This window comes from Nipponia nippon, unplaced genomic scaffold (genome assembly GCF_047370975.1).
Source record: "Nipponia nippon isolate SJK-2023a ecotype South Korea unplaced genomic scaffold, ASM4737097v1 scaffold_19, whole genome shotgun sequence".
Taxonomy (NCBI): Eukaryota; Metazoa; Chordata; class Aves; order Pelecaniformes; family Threskiornithidae; genus Nipponia; species Nipponia nippon.
The window spans coordinates 4198246-4214813 of record NW_028262335.1 but is presented as its reverse complement, the minus strand read 5'-3'; the positions used below and the strand labels follow the sequence as shown (position 1 = coordinate 4214813).

The 16568-nt window shown below is 52.1% G+C and overlaps 1 protein-coding gene across 1 annotated transcript in view; it reads right to left on the bottom strand.

Annotated features, from left to right (window-relative positions):
• The window catches only part of CASZ1 (castor zinc finger 1), a 206399-nt gene that overhangs the window by 109547 nt on the left and 80284 nt on the right, over positions 1-16568 (bottom strand). The window lies entirely within an intron of this gene.

The window sequence follows — 16568 nt, the reverse complement described above, 5'->3', positions numbered from 1 at the left end:
CATGAAAAGTAAATTGAATTATTTAAAACCATATGTTCCAAAAATGTGACAGAGCATAAAAGTCGTGCCGTGAGACTTCCGGAGGGGGTTATCCTGCACAGGCAGGGTGGGAGGAGAGCTCACAGAAGGGGGAAGACTGCTCCACAGCCAGCCAGCCAGGGACTTCCCTCTCCCAGAGCCGGAAGGTGGCTTCATGCACAATGGCAAGGGTGCTTGGCCCATTCCTGCAGTCTCTGTTTTGCAACCCTGCCAAAAGAGCTATCACAACTGCCTGAGACATGGCAGTGAAATGAAAAACTGGCCCAAGGTCATGCACAGTGAGTCCATGGTCAAATCCAGCAGCCCTGACTGCCTGCACCAAGCACCGGCTCACAGCATGCCTCCCTCTCCAGGGTGCAGCAGTGTGTGCCGCAACTCAGCCCCTTGTAGGGACCCTGCTTTAGCCCCTTGGAGGGCAGAAGTGAGAGGGACCTGGCTCTGGGGAGTCGGTGTTGCCGCTGTGGCTCGCCCCTGCGTTTTGGGGCCCTGGTGCTCCATGCGTGCGGACGGCCTCCTCCCGTCACTCGCACTCCACCACTGCCTGCACGCTGAGCCAAAGATAGATGCCTGGTGTTGGCTGGGACCCAGAGCGGGAAGGAGCTGGTGAGATATCCCAGATGGATGGACGGACACAGAGCACAGGGAGCCCCTGGGGTGAGGAAGATGCATAACCAGCCTGGCTCCTTCCTTTCCAACTCAAATCCTGGTGCTAACAAGGCTGAGGACATGGCTGGAGTAACAGCTCCCCCACTTGAGGTCCTTCTCCCACCCTGCCACCCTCTGTCCTTCTGGCTCTCTCATCCTGTCTCTCATCTCTTTCTTCTCTTTGTTCTCCCTTTCTTTCTTGCTCTTTCCATCGCTTTCTCTGCCATTCTGTCATGCTCTTTTTTCTCTCCCTCCCTTTTGTTCTCTCCCCCTTTCCCGAGCTCTCTGCCTGTAACTCTCTGCCTTTCTGGCTTCACTCCCTTGCCCCTGTGCACGGTCAGTTCTTGGGTTTGAGTTTTTAATTGTTTTTTTTTTTTTTACTCCCCTTCTTTCGGCCGCAGCTTATCAATGATGCAAGAGGAATAACGCCAATTTACTTAGAATGTGTAATCCCCAAATCAGATTGGGGGATTGTATGAGGCAATATGACCTTGCATATGTCTCCATTAAAGCCAGCCAGGCCTCCTCTTGTATTCTGTGTTCCCAGTACATATTTAGACAGATAACGCTAATTGTACTTGACATGTCCTCTTAAGGATGGACTCTTCCCTCCCCCAGCTCTGCCTGCTTCCCTGCCTGACAATGCACCAGAGCAGAGCCCGCTCACTCGCAGTGCGGCACGGCATGGCACGGCACCTGCGGGGCTGGCCGGCTGGGTGGGCGTCCAGTACAGCCCGCACGCCCAGCTCCTCTGCGAGAGCACCGGCTGTCCTCCCCGGCACTGCACGCCTCCACGCGGGAAGCGGGGCCAGCCAGCACGGACAGGGCAAGGAGCAGGGGCAGGGGGAGCGTTGCTCGGACACAGTTAATCTGAGATTACACACTGTTACTGTGACAATCTTGGATTCTCCAGAAAAATGAGCAACATGTTGCTACCTCCAAAGCCATGGGTGCCACCTCACCCTACCCCTCTTCCTGCTTACCCCACTGCCACCCTCCCTCCTCCTCCTCCCTGCCTCGTCCCTGCCTCCTTGCCCTCCTCCGTGGGGCTTCCCCTGAGTCAGAGGGAGATGAACCTTTTGGGGACAGGCCCCAACCACGACACAACAGCCCTCACCAGAAAGCATGAAGCTCCAAAGCATTCAGACAAAGAGAGGAGACTTGCTCTCCATGACCATCGTTGAAGCCTCCCTCCTTTACAAGGAAGGGCTTCTACCCCGCACCTCTCAGCTCCCACATCTGAGCATAAAGTCCTTTGGATAAACATTATATCTGGCTACTGGCCTGTGGATCCCAGCTCCAGCTTCTATGGAACACCATGAAGAAATCCAGACCTCCCTCTTCCCTGTGCCTGCTCGTACATCGCTGCTCTAGAGCAGACAAGCAAGACGCGGGAGGAGGAGGGGAGCTTATTCCAAGGAAACCAATGGATCCAAACTCTTCACCAAAGTGGACTCAGATTTTTTTTTTTCCCCTTGACACAACATCCTAATTCGACTTTTTCAGTATCTTTCCTTCAACAACCTTTTTTCCTTCCTCCCCTTCCTACCCAGCAACTGCGCATTTATTAATTCATGAGGCACTAATTAGTTCTTTGTTTAATTTTGTGTTAAACAGACTGACCGGAATGATAACGACTTGCAGCGTTGCATTACGGTCCCCAACCGCCCCTGTTTTCTGACAACAAGGGAGCGCAGTGAGACTGGCGTGATGAACCCCAATTCCCACTCCAGTTGCACTTCATTAAGTCAAAATGTGACAAGAAGCTTAGAGAGCAACTTTCAGATCGGATCGCACATAACAATTGGGCAGGAAACTTTCCGAGGGGAAAGCGGGAGAGGCACTCGCAGCGAAGGCTGGCACCACGCACAATTCCCCGGCGTGCCTGCCTTAAAGGAGCCGGCTCAGGCTGCCGGCCGAGGCAGGACTGAGCGCACATGCTGGTGGTGAGGGGTGCCGGGGGAGGACGAGGAGAGGAAGGGTGGCAAGCCAAGCCAAACGCAGGGCAGGAGGCATCACTGCTTTCCGCTCCCCTCAGTTTCATTTGCAACGATGGGTTGTGTTGGCAGCCTGTGGGACGTGCGACCGAGGACCCCAGGTAATCCCTCAGCGAGTCACTCCGGGAACTCTGAGGGCATCTTTAGACACCTTCAGCTCCATGCCTCAGTTTCCCTCTCACAGCTCTATGGTGAAATAGCTGGTGATCCTCAGCTGCTATTCAATTGTCAAGAACTACACAAATATAACAGAGTCCCCTAAACTGCTAAGGGAGAAGTCAAATATTGGCACCCACATTGCTAAAACAAGAAGTCAAGGGACAGCTCCGACACCAGGGAGAGGGATGGCTATTCTCAGAGGGAAGGAGCTGTGCCTTCCTTTAACTTTGTACAGCACCTGATGCTCCAGTGGAACTACCAGTTTTTTGAACTGTCCTGATCAGTCTAGTATCAGCAATAAATTTGGTAAGCCACAAAGCAAGTGCCCTGCACCCTGAGCTCGGCCCTATGGGTGGGAATACAGCCACCACAGCACTGCCAGTCCTCGAGCTCTTCACTGAGTGCCACAAGTGTCTCACTCGTAGGAGCTACGGCACAGGGTTTGGGCACACGGTCGCGCGTCTGGCCTGGCCCAAGCCTCACCTGGCAAAAAAAGCCTGAGCATGACTTACTCCTCGGCACTGGCCAACATGTGGCTGACAGACAACACAGCCTGAATCATAACCAGGCTCAGCTGGATCTGTCCCAGTCTTGTTGGCACACGAGGGTGTACAGCGTATGGCCAACTCCTTGAGCCCCTTCTGGCTCACTGTAGTGCAGTGAAATGTAAACAGCCTACAAGAAAGTGAAAAGGGTCTTAAAACCCCTCCTGAGAAGGTGGGGGGGTGTGAAAAGGAAAAGAGGACTTCCCAAGTGCGCAGAACACGGAAGTTTTGCAGCAGTTTAAAATGCATCTTCTGCTATTGCATGGACATCAGCTGTGGGAATAAGCCAAGATCACAGAGAACTGAAATGAATGGAAATGCCTTTTCTAGCAGGTATTTTTCCACACGTCGCCCTCATCCTTCTCCCTCTCTTCCCAGAAAAGGAAGACTCATCCCTAGCTTTGCTCTGCAGAGGCCCAAAGCTCAACTAAGCTCCAAAACACTGGCAAAGCCACGTGAGGGACTCTCTCAATGGTCCCATCAGGACTGGGGAGTGACACTTGAGCCGTGTGGGCATGCACAGCAGCATGTCCTGAACAGGGCAGGGGCAGAGGAGTGAGCACTGCGACCAAAGCCTCTGAGCTTCGGGGGACGCCTGCACAGCATCAGTCTCTACGTGCATTATCAGTAGTTTCACGTGAGTGAGCTCTAAACGTACGGGTCTTTGGGGAAGGGGCCAGGCTGCAGCAAGGTATCACAGCATGGTGTTTGCCAGTACACTCGCAGCTGAACAACACACGGATCTGCTAGCAGACGTGTTTGCACTGGCTTCCATCTTTCATGAATCTGGAATACAGCAGGGACCTCTGTGACTGACAAAAAGGCTGTTCCTGCATGACAGAAATCCCAGGAAGACATCAGATCCCTCTGATTTTGGTTCTACATGTGCTCTGGATCCCATAAAAAGGCATATGTAGATATTAACACTCAGCTGGAGGGGCAGACTAGTGTCCAGAAAGGGCAAAAGCACCCATTAACACCTGAAGCAAGGACAACTGAGAAGGTCCAGGATTGCTGGGGACAAGAAACACCCCTTACTGTCACCAGCTTGACAAGCCACCTTGGTTTTGCAGAAGGGCTGGAATATCCTGGCTGCTCTACAGATGCAGTTGGGCCTTGTCATCTGCTGAGTAGATGTTTCAGAACAAAAGGCAGATACAAACCCCATCCCCTTCATCTGCGAGCCCAGCCCGGGCCCTGGGCCGTGGACCCTGTCCAGGTGCTGATGCTGAGAGGAACGCGGCTCACACCCTCTCTCAGGAGCGAGGGGATGGGACAGCGGCACAGAAATGTCCCCAGACTGGCCTAAGCCTGGCCTGAGCAGGGGAAGAAGCTGGTAAGCCAAGACGAGGAACCGGCACGACCGACAGGGCAGAGCAAGGGGCAGCTGAAGGACACCCCGAGTTTCCCAGGACAGAGCCCTGCGTGATCTCCCCGCACAGTCACACCCAGCTACCATCTACTGCTCTTGGCTGCTCAGGGAAAAAGGCATGGGCTGAAGGAGAGGGGAACTCGTGCTATCTCCTGTTTCCCCCTTTCTTGGCTGCCATTACAAGGCAATACCAGTAGCGCAATACAAACCAACGACATCCACTGATTGTTAGGGCTACACAGCTGCCAGTGCTCTCAGCAAAGTTTTGTGCTGAAAATGAGGGTAACAAGCATCCCAAATAGGTCATGGTCTGCCCCTTCTTCCTAAAACAACATGCTGAAATGCCCTAGACTCCATCCCCAATCCTCTTTAACCAGGAAAACTCTCCTCCCAGGATTACAGGCCCACTGCCCCCCTTCTCTTCCCCTCCATCTGGCTGGGAGCAGCCTGGGACCGAGCGCTCTTCCCAGCCCTGGGAGAACCCTGCAGTTTCTCTCTCATAAAAAAGAAAAATGGGAGCTATAAAAAAGGCAAAGAAAAGAAAAGAAAAGAAAAGGGAAATCACTGCGAAGGAAGAAAAGAGCAAAGCCCCCCTTTCCTTTCCACCCCTTCCCCATTACCTGCCTTTTAGCACTGGGTAGAGCCGCCTGCTTCATTGCTCCCGAGGACTCCCCCTCGGCACAGCGCTCCCCAGGGAAATCCTGCCCTGCCTCTCACCCTCTCTTTCCTCCTCTGCTCAAACCTGTTGAGCAGAGCCTAGTCCAGCTCAATAAAAGTGATGCAAAAAGAAGGAGGAAAACCAGTGCTGGACAGTAGAAAAGGGACAGGGGGCATCCTGGAGGTAATCCTGCAGCTCAGTGCCCATCAGCCACCTCTGGAGTGCTGGAGCCAGGCACAGGACAGAGGGACAGGAGACAGCAGCCCTGCTGGTTCCAATCCACAGCCGGCCCCAGCTTCCCAGCACTGATGGCACCCAGGACCAGGAAAGGCCCCAGGCCCCCACCTCGCAGCACAGCTACGGCACCGCCAGCACAGCAGGAGGGGGGTGCCAAGGGAGGATCCCAAGGAGCTCACCTCACCTCCCACCCCGACATCTGTAAAGCACAGCAGTCCCCAGACTTGGCATTCGGCAGCCCTGGGCTGGCTCCTGCTAATTTGCTGTCAGGCTGCCTAAGCAAACCAATTAAAACTAATCATTAATTATAAAAAAGAGAGAGAGAAAAAGACCCTGCACAACTGGAGAACTGGAAAGGGCATGGGGAAGAGAAGGACAGGAGGGAGCAGAGTGAAAGAAGAGAGCTTGAGAAAGGGGTGGGAGGGAAGAAAAGGGCTTTAAAATCCCAAGCACAGAGCCTCGGACGAAGGCAGCAGATGGGCAAGTGGTCTCCCAGGGCAGGGTGGGGAGAGGCGGAGGTGAGGGAAGCAGGGGGGACCCGAGTGAAAAGCGACAGTGCCAAGGATGGCGAGGCACATGCCATCGAGGTCCTGCTGCGGAGGGAGCCGGCACCATCGACATAGCCACGAAGCCAGCTCCGCGCTCCCTCCACCGTCCCAGCCCCGGCAGGGCCCTACCACAGCCAGAGGGGCAGGAGTTGCAGTTTGGCGGAGGAGCGGGTGCTTGCCAGCTTGCGGAGATGAGGGTGCAGGGGGAGCAGAGCAAGCGAGGAGGGCAGAGCCAGGGGTGTGCACCAGGACTCAGGAGTGCTGTCCCTCCACGTCAGGGCTACCGGCTCTCTCGGCGCAAATGCCTTAAATGGGGATGAAAAATGGGGCATTTATGAAAAGCCCCTGATTATGCGGATTTGGCTGGGGCCCTGGCTCAATCGCCATCGCTCCCGCTGGCTCCCCACGAGCTCCAGCGGCAGAGAACCCCAGCAGCTGTCAGCGCAGCCAGCACGCCCCCGCCGCCGCCGCCCCCGCGCCACCGTTTTGTTCCCCAGACCTGCACACACGCACGCTTCCCAACGCCCCTTTTGAAGAGCCTCAGGCCCACGTCGGGCTGGCGGATGGCGGAGAGGTGGGGGCAGTGCCATGGAAACGGGCCCTTTCCTGGGGAAACGTGCTGCCGGCCCCCCCTCCTCGTCCCGGGTGCCCCTTTTGAGGAGCTGTCAGGACCCTGAGTGAGTGTCACACGACCCAAGGACCAGGCGTGACCAAGCCTATTTTCTGCCTCAAATTTGATTGATTAAAAAACTTTTTAGGAAAACCATGTTAAAAGACAAAAAAAGAAAAAAGAGGAAAGAAAAAAATTAAACAGAAAGGGACAAGGGGGTGGGGGAAAAGGGAAAGGCCTCTGTGCTGGGTTTCCCTGGCAATAGCACCAGGGGACAAGTGTCAGAGGCAGATAAACAGCATAACCAGGCCGAAAATAAAGGTCAAAGGAAGCATGAAACTTAACACAACAGTGATTAAGATAATGATGAAGCAGGGGACCCCAGGAAAAAAAAATAAGTGTGACACACAGAAAGACACATATACGCTCCAAGAGATGGCCCAAGAGACCTGGTACATGGGAAGAGGTGATGGGGCTTGCTGGGCCCTGGGGGTACCTGGACAAGAGTGGAAACAGAGAAAAAAAACAGAGTGGAGGATCTGGGGAGAGGGGGTCTGTGATTTCCCCCAGGCTGGTTCCTGTAGGTCGAGCCTGCCCAACGCCAGCAAGCCCCCAGAGCCAAGGGGGTCCCTCCCATAACATAGATGCGCTGTCTCAGCCAAGCAGTGCTTGAATTTGCAAACAAATTCCTCAAAAGAGTTTCCCTGATGCTGGGAGGAGAGCCCGAGTGGGTGTGAATCAGGGAGGCCCTGCTGACACGCCGGAGCTCTGCTGGTTTATGCTGGCTCAGGATCTGGCTCTTTGCCTTTAAGCAAGTGGTGTAAAAAGCCTCAGAGATGCCAAGAGGGAAGGATGCTGGTCAGACCTCCCTGCCCACCTCTTCTCCCTTGCCAAGGCTAATTCTGCAGAGAAAAGCCCAGAAAGGCTGAAGGATTCCGAAAACAAGTCCAAGAATGTAATACCCTTCGGCATTTACCTACTCCGTCTCAAAACCTCTAGGATGATCTCACATTTTTGGAGTCCAGCTTATGACTTTCAGTTGCCTGGGACTGGCTATGTTACTATCGCCAAGAGGCAGTAAAGAAATTGCAAATTGTTCACCAGCTTTTTCCTCTGTGAGCCTGGGACTTTAAAGACTTGTGCAATAGAGAGCGCGGAAACACAAAAGGCTTTCCACCTTTTCTGCACCACCTTCCCATTGGGAGTAACTCTGATCCCCTGGAAACTGTCCCTGCTCTGCCTCTTCTGGCAGGCCAGAATCCTAACACAGAGTCATCTTTAGGGGTTCCAGTGGGACGGGGCCAGGGAAGATGCCTGCAGCCAGCACTGGACTTCACTGTCCCTTGCACTTTGCCTCCAGCGCAAGGCACCGCTACCTCACTCGTTTCCCTAAGTTTGCACAACTAGCTGAAGTTCGGACAGAACGCTGGTCAGAAAAGGATTGTTCTTCCTGCCAAATATCTTGGGGAAAGTAATTTCTTAGTTGAAAATTTTCTTCCATGTAGCGTTTATCATGAGGAAAAGCAAATAAATGTTTTTGCAAAAAGGGTTGAAAAAGTGATACATATATGTTTATACACGCACACAGGCACACACTCTAAATTTCATTTCGTCAGAAAGCTGTTCTCCATCAAATATATTTCAATGCAAAATTTCTAGCATCATATTCATGTGTCTCCCCCCTCCCCCTTCATTTATATTCATGGTCTTTTGTAAAGAATGATTCAGTTAAACCACCCATGATCCTCGCTAGAAGAGTCTGAACAGTGAGAGCAACTCCCCAAAAGTAGAGCCGGGCCAGGCAAGGCTTTGCTGGACTGCGAGAGGAGTCTGAACATCCACCGAAGATGTGCAGGTTAGAAGGGCTGGGACACCACTACCTCACACCTCTGGAAAAACAGCACATCTGAGAGTGTCAGCTCCAGCTATTAAAAAAAAAAAATCACTGCTCCAATCCCTGACATTACTGGCTGAAAAATGTGATTTGAAAAATAATAATAGAAAGCAAGGCCTTTTTTAATTTCATTTTTGAGCCATTACAGTTCATGTTTTCATTCTTTTTTTTTCCTCCTCTTTGGTAATCAGAAGAACGAGAAATGTGATTAAAAACTAAAAAAACCCAAACAAATAATGAAAGCTGAGATTCTCATTCAGTCTCCTGTGTCCAGAAACATGGACTTTAAGGGAAAACACCAAATGTCCTTAGGCACAGGGTAAAATGAGGAGTTGGCAATGTTATGTTTTGGTTAATGCTGTTATGAAATGGACAGAAAGTCTAAGATACCAAAGATACTTGGAAACATATTCTTCGGTTTTCCTCCCTGCACATCTGATAACAAAGATTTAACACACGCTCAGATGCGTGCACACAACCCTGAAATGGGATGAGCAAACCAGTGTTAGGGACGCGTGTGCGAAATTGTATTAAAGTTGAAATCCCCTCAATGACGGAGCTGGTTCCCTTTTACTTTTAGCAAGGAAAAACAACCCCATCTCTGAAAACAGACAGTGGAACCTTGAGATTTTATGCACAGATGTAAGATTACTACTCAGCAATAATAAGACCACTTTTATCAAAATTTTTGCATTTTCCAATGAAAATAATACTCTGCATTTCAAAAAGCTTTGTGAGGAAAGATCAGTTGCACTTTCTAACATGCTTAAACTGATTTCTCTTGTTCAGAAAGAAAACGCAGCAACTTTGGCAACAAAACAAAATGAAAAAAGGAACATGCCAGATACAAAAAAGACCCGGAGTAAAAGCGCAGCCACTTTTCCAGCAGCACACCTCCCCTCACCTCTCCTGGCAGCCTCAGCCTAGCAAAGGAGCAACTTTCTCTGGCCGCTGCTCTCTGATGGCAGCACCGTTCGGTCCCTGCTGGCAGGCAAAAAGCAGCAGTCACCAGCACAGAGAAAAACGCCAGTGCCTCGGCTGCCCAGCAGTGTGCCAGCAGGTCGGGGTGGGCGCATGCCGTGGGCTTCCAGGCTGCCAGGGCCATCGGCTCGTAGGGAACATACTCTGACACGTGTGTCCCTGTACATGCAGGACCAAATAACCGCACACACCTCGCAAACGTGTGCGGAGCACACAAAACTCCCTCGCCATGGCCGAGGAACTGTCAGGAGAACACAAGCAAAAGCTGCTTCTTGACAGCGAGTCATTTATATTTTAGCTTCGTTCCATTATCCTAACGAATCCTTCATCAGCAGATGCAATATTAACAGCAGAAAATCAGCTCATTACATCCGGGGGGATTTCATCAAGTTGACAATCATATATGCAGCTACCCGAGCCTGGAGAGGACAGTGCTCTTGTTATTTAGTTACCCTGGTTTCATCTTAGAGGCTTTTTCTTTCTTTCTTTTTGGGGGTGGGGGTTGATGGTTAGGGGGTGTTTCCCAAACGACTGCCAGACCCCAGAGCCTTTAGGATGCTGGTCCATAGACAGATGCACTCAGCTGGGAAATGCTCCAGCCCATCCACAGTAGCTGCAGCTGTTAGAGGGGAAAAAAGCCCCTCACACAATCTGCAACCCCTGAAGCTTTGAGGGCATTTCTCTGTGGAGTTCAGACTCCAGGAGGGGGTTTGCATCCTATACAGCTCCTGCCTTGTGTCCGGGAACATCTGGAACGGCTGTCCTAGTTCTTCTGCTCCAGGCAGGACTCCCCACTCAATGCTCTGAAGGGTCTCTCTCTACAGGCGTCCTTATCCAACTGCAGTGTCGCCAGAGGGATAAGATACATCTAAAGAGTCTGGGATTTTGTGATGAACTTCCTAGGCAAGTAACAGAAAAGGCAGTCCAGATGAATTGAAGGGGAGGAGAAGGGAGTAACAGGGAGAGTTAAAGGATGAGTTCAGAAGATTGTGGGGCTCTTTTCTCTCCTGCCTTGTCTAGGGAGCATTAAACAACACAGCTGAGGAAGCCAGAGCAGACTGTCAGGACACCTTTAGATGATGCACTAGAACACAGCTGAAATAATCCACAGATCATCTTGTGCAACATCTAGCTGAAAACTTTGAGTCTTTGTTCTTCTTCCCCCGCATATTCTTGCTTTAAAATTACGGGAATGGGCATGCACATTTCAGGATTACTTCTAGTTTTCACAGTCATTCCAGGGGCTACAGGCTGAGAAGCCCTGCAGCAGAAAGGCAGCTTGGGTTCCCTCCGCTAATCAGCGGAGCAACCAGATGAGGGCTGACGGGAGCTCCCCATGCCTGTGCACTGCACCAGACACACCAGCAGCTCCCCAGGCAACTCAAGGTGGGGCATGGAGTGCTCTCAGGGCTGCCAAAAAAAGAGCAACACTGCGAAGCATGTGCCTGCACAGCTGGGGTCTGGCTAATACTGCCTGCAGAAGACCTTCTTGCTCTGCCTCCCCTACTAAGGGTCTTCCTCAACAACAACAGCCAAAGAAGTACTTGGCACCTCCAGTCTTTGGAGTCACTGCCTGCAGCCTCAGGCCTCCTCCCTGCCTACAAAGGAGCTTTTCTGCCCACCCTGAGATTCCCTGGAGGAACAGGAGTCTCCTGCCAAGTTCTCACTCACACATGGTGGGTGCCTTTGCCACCATGTCAAGCAAAGCCTGGTGATTTCAGCTGGAGAGCAACAATCTGGCTTCCAGGACTTCCTCTCCATCAGGGGATGAAGCTGGAGAGACCAGTCTGGAACTGGACATGGACCACTCATGGCAGATACCTGCTTCTGGACAAGCCTCTCTACTGCTCAGCCTCAACCACCCAACATAGCTGAAGGAAGAAGTTGAGCTCACATCTCCTCCAGCTCAGAGGGGGCTGGTATGGGCATTTTACATTTTCCCAGCAGGGCTGGATTTCTGCACAGCAAGGAATATGTTCCCGGGACGTCAACTCCAATCTCTACTGTGCTCTGACAGATTTAAGCTCCAGTTTGTCCGACAACATCCCAAAGTGTAAGAAACTGGGGGCAGACTCTCTAATCAGGCTGTAGGACAAAGGCCCGGTCTGACCCTGTCACTTCCACTTACTCTTGCTGTCTGTCTTGCTCCCCCCACCCTCTCGGCAGCCTCCCTGCCCACCCTCGGCCGCCCTCCCCTCCCTAACACAGCTGGGCTAATCCTGCTCCTCCCGCGACCAGCGCAAATCCTCCCCAGAGTAAACCAATCCTGGGAATTTTTATTAGATTATCAGCCTGCCAGCTCAGTGCTGGCTGGACTAATCCTAATCAGGACTGATTTCTATTAGCCAGCTTCAGGGAGGAGCTATGCTCTCCCAGCACCCCAGGCCCACACTGGGGGAGCCTGAGGCCTTTTAGTCCATTCTATTCAAATTTTCCTTTTAGAAAGGAACAAATATAGTCCAGGATCACCGGCTGCAGCAAACACAAAGTTTGCGTGTGGGCTGTGTGCACAGAGCAGCGTTGGGCAGCCATGGGGCCAACTGTCTCCACCTCATCACTGAGCTGCAAGAGAAGCCAAAGGGGTCCAGGCTCCACAGCCCCTCCGGCCCCAGCTCCTGGCTGGTACGGCCAGCAAGGGCTGGTTAGTGCCACATGGGAAGATGCTTTGTGGCAGGGGACACGAGCCTGCTGGGTAGCAGGCTGAGATGATGGGCTCATTTCAAACAAGAGGACAAGTGGCCACAACTTGAGTGACCAGGACAGAGTTCACAGTGCTGGCTGAGTCAGCGAGGTCTCCATGCCCCATTACCCATGCCCAAAGCAATCTACTCTCACTTCCCTCTCCATTTTATTAAAGCAAACTGTCTCTCAGGTATTTCTTTCCTAAACCCAAACCCATTCCTGGCCCTGGAACTGACTTGACTGAAAATGTTTGCTCTTTACTGGCCCATGGACCGAGGCTGGTGAAAGTTTTGCCACCAACTTAACAGGATTTGAGTCAAGCCATGACGGCAGTTTGGGCAGGCAGTTCACAAGAAAGGTGTTGAGAAGAGAGGGCTGTATCCCCTGCCTCCGTCCTCTTGTCCAATCCACCCGCTCTGTGCTGAAAGCACAACTATTAACAGCAGCCCCCAGGGGACTCCAACGCACTTCTGAGCGCAGCCAGCTGCGATGCAGCCGCTCTGCTGCGGCAGAGAGAGAAACCAGACAAGGAGCACTCAGGAAAGCCTCTCTTCCCAAAAGTGACCTGGGATCTTTGAAACCTTCCAGAGAAGAGGGGTCATTTAAACGTAATTGCTGTTAAGCCTTTTCTAAACTTGTCTACTCACCCTCTCACATGAACAATTACACCATCTTTACGCTGCCTTCCAAAGGAGGATGAATCGCCTGTAGGACTGGAAGCTGCATTTCCCAGGGACCATGGTTCTCTCTGACTTGGTGCTCAAGTGAACAGGTTGCCCTCCCGTACAGTAGCTAGAGGGACAGCAATGCACTAGACAGGGCCTCAAGCAAGCCAAAAGATGCCCCAGGCTGAGACCAAGATCCAATGTGTTTTACATCCTTATGAGAAGCCCCAAAATGAAAGCTGAGAGCCACAGCCCTGCCTAGAGCTCAGCGTGCTGCCCCTCTGCAGCCAGCTTTGCACCACACAACCCCAACAAGGGAAAGAGATCTTCTAAAGGAGCAGCTCCACAGCCAGAGCCTCCAGAGACTCTGTGCTGCATCAACTCAGGACCTTGTTCTGTGCTCAGGGACATTAGTGTAAATCATGAGTAACTCCCCAGAACATCAGGCTGTAACTTAGAGCAGCTCAAGCCCTCTTTCTCCTTTCCTGCCAGGCTTACAGCACCAGTCTTACTCTGGTAGGTGGCAAGGTTTCCTAAGAGAGAGTTAACTAGATCCGGCTGGAATCAGAGGCTGCAGCAGGCTTCCTGATGACAGAGAGAGAAATGGGGGACTTGGCCCAAACCCTCTAGAAACCACATCAAAAAGAGATGTGGGCGAGAGCCAAGAACAGATGATCCAACTGTGAAAGGGCTCTGTATGTGTATGTGTTCGTGTGTGTACGTGCGTGCAAGCTGAGGAGAGAGGAAAAATCAAAAGAAAGAGAGAAAGGAAAGAGGAGGAGTAAGAATGAACAGAAGGATGGAAAGAAAAGGTGTGGAGGCACGAGATCAGGAAGGGACCAGAACTGTCACAATGTGTGTGGCCTGCTTGCAGGCACGCGATGAACAACAAAACATGGTAACAATATATAATAGATATCATGTGTTTATGATAAAGACAAATCAGGAGAAATAACTGGGTCTATCTCTAGCTCCTCCCAACTCAGATCTCAAAGTGCTACAGAAACACGGGGCCAGACTTGTTCCAGTATGGCAGCACAACTCCTTTGACCTTGGTGCAGCCATGGTAACGTGCATCCTTTGGAAAACCTTGCACGCTCCTTCTTGCTCTGCTGCAAACCTGGGTGCTGCTCTGCTCCTGTGCATGGAGTGCTTTCACAGAGGCAAGAAGAAGGCAGCAGATTTCCATGGGGGAGCTGGTGGAAGAGCTGTGGCTGGAGACCGGGAGGCTGGACTCCCAGTTCTGTGGTTTAACCACCAAATCAAGGTTTAGCCCGTTTAGAAACAGAACAGCATAAGCATTATACAATGCTAGCAGGATGGGGTCATGCATCCCAGCCTCCTCACTCAGCGCTGCCTTCCCTAACCCCATCAACAGTCAACGGAAGGGAAGATTACTCTGACTCGGTTTTGCCCTCACTGCAGGGGGTCCCCACGGTATGGTGGTCTGCAGTATCCTAAATCAGATTATGTATCTCTGCTCTGAGAGAGCAGCAGCTCACCCAGCTAGCTCCTCAATCAAGTCTACTCCCCCTCCGAGGTATGCCCACCGCCAGTAGGAGCACTGGAGTTAGCACGGGCAAACATCCTCTCACAGCTCAGTAGGACACTGGGAGGACAGCAAGATCCAAGGGTGGATATGCCCCTCAGATGTCAGCCTGTCCTCCTGCAGCTGGATTAGTAACCCACGCTGGGACAGAGACCTGATCTGGGGGGTGTTTCCCATTCCAGCTGTGAGCTCCCTGCCAGTCCCGTGCTGGCCTCATCGCTCTGCAGAAGGGATGCTTTGCAAAAGTCCCCTCCACACTGTGCCTAATGACTCCATGAGACACCTCTCCGTTCCCATCTTGCTGCCTGTACCCCCAATTATATGATCTGGCAGGCAGACTCCAGGTAAAGGAGACGAGACCCAGAGACCAGCTAAACCCAAACCTCTTGTTGAGATCCACAGCCTGAGGGACAGAGAAAGAATACTAAGGCCTTTATATCCGAAAGCAGGTATCATGTGCCAGATGTTGGCCAAAAATGCTTGAGTACCATGGGCAGAGGTGAAAGGGAAGATGAGACATGCAGCAAACAGGGGACAAGATAAGAGGGTATGTGAGAGATACGACTAGGTGAACACTGGAGACACCAAAAGATGACATGGGATAAAACCAAGTTGCTTCTGTCCTTTAAAAGAGCTCTGGTCTTGAGCAAGGACACTAATATGCACCTGGCCTCACCATCCAGAGGGCAGTGAATGTGCCCAGCCCCACGTCCCCTGGAAGCTGGGCCATGCCCAAATGTAATCAGGAAAAGTTTCGACTTTCCTCCTCCCGCTGCCTCTTTTTTTTCTTTTTTTTTTTTTTTTTTTTTTTTTCCAATTTATCAGCAGATTGTGTGGAGCCGAGTGGCGCTCGCCTCACCCTGCTAAATAAAGCTTTGGTATTTCTGATAAAGCCATCAAATTCCTTATCACGCTGACACAAAGAGCATTTAAAGAGACACACACACTCTCCAGCACCCTCCACTTCCCAGGCCCAGGCGCCTCAGGGTAACCTTTCTGAGCTAAAATGAACAGGGGGGGGAGCCGGGGGGAAGCGGCTGTTTACAGCCCTGCATTTCCCAAGCACCGAGCCCACGTTGCGAGGGGACCCGGCCTGTTTAACCTTTAAAGAGGGAGGCTGGGTGCTGTCAGGCTGTCCTGAATACTGGGACAGATTCAATAGCTCTGTGTAAATAATGCAAGCTGAGATGTGGCATCAATAGAAATGCCCTGGAACAAGAAGAATATCGATAGCCGGAAAATCCTATGAGGAGGATGGCAAACCCAAGTGTCTGTAGGTGCTTTTAAACTAGGAGAAGGGGAAGAGAACCAGAGATCTTGGTCTGTCATGAAGACTCAACTGGTCTGCCATTGCCCCTTGGATGTGCTTTTCTTCATGACGGCCTTGACAGAGTGTGAAAAGATATGGCTGTGCCGCAGTCTGGACTTTGGCACTGCCATTCCCCTGCTACACCGGCCTGAATCTGCCCCTGTCCCCTAAGCGATGTGACAGCAGCGCAGGCAGCCGTCGGGAACCCCTGCTTCCCTCCCCGCAAACACAGCCCGGAGACATTCTCTCTCCTCTTTGCCACAGCGCAGGCTGTTGTTTAACCTTCAAATTTATTATTTTTAATTATTTTGATTTATAAAAGCGTGCGGCAGTTAAAACCACATTAAATAAACTCAGCGTTACGGCGCTTAACAAACACACATAACTTTGGACTTCTGAGGACTCCATAAAATAATCATCCGCCTGGAAGTCGCTGCAGCTGCCCGCCCGCGCCTGCCCCAGCGCGCTCTCGCCTGGCTGGGCTCCCCCGCCGCCACACACCCACATCCACGCACGCTCCTCGCTGCTCCTGCCCAGCCAGCGCCGGCTGCACAGGCCAAACGGGATCCGCGCTGGCATGGCTCCACCGCCGCACGCAATCCCACTTCGTGCCCAGCCTCGGCCTCCTGGCAGTCCCACTCGCACCCAGACTCCTCTTCCCTCTCCGCAGTCTCCGAG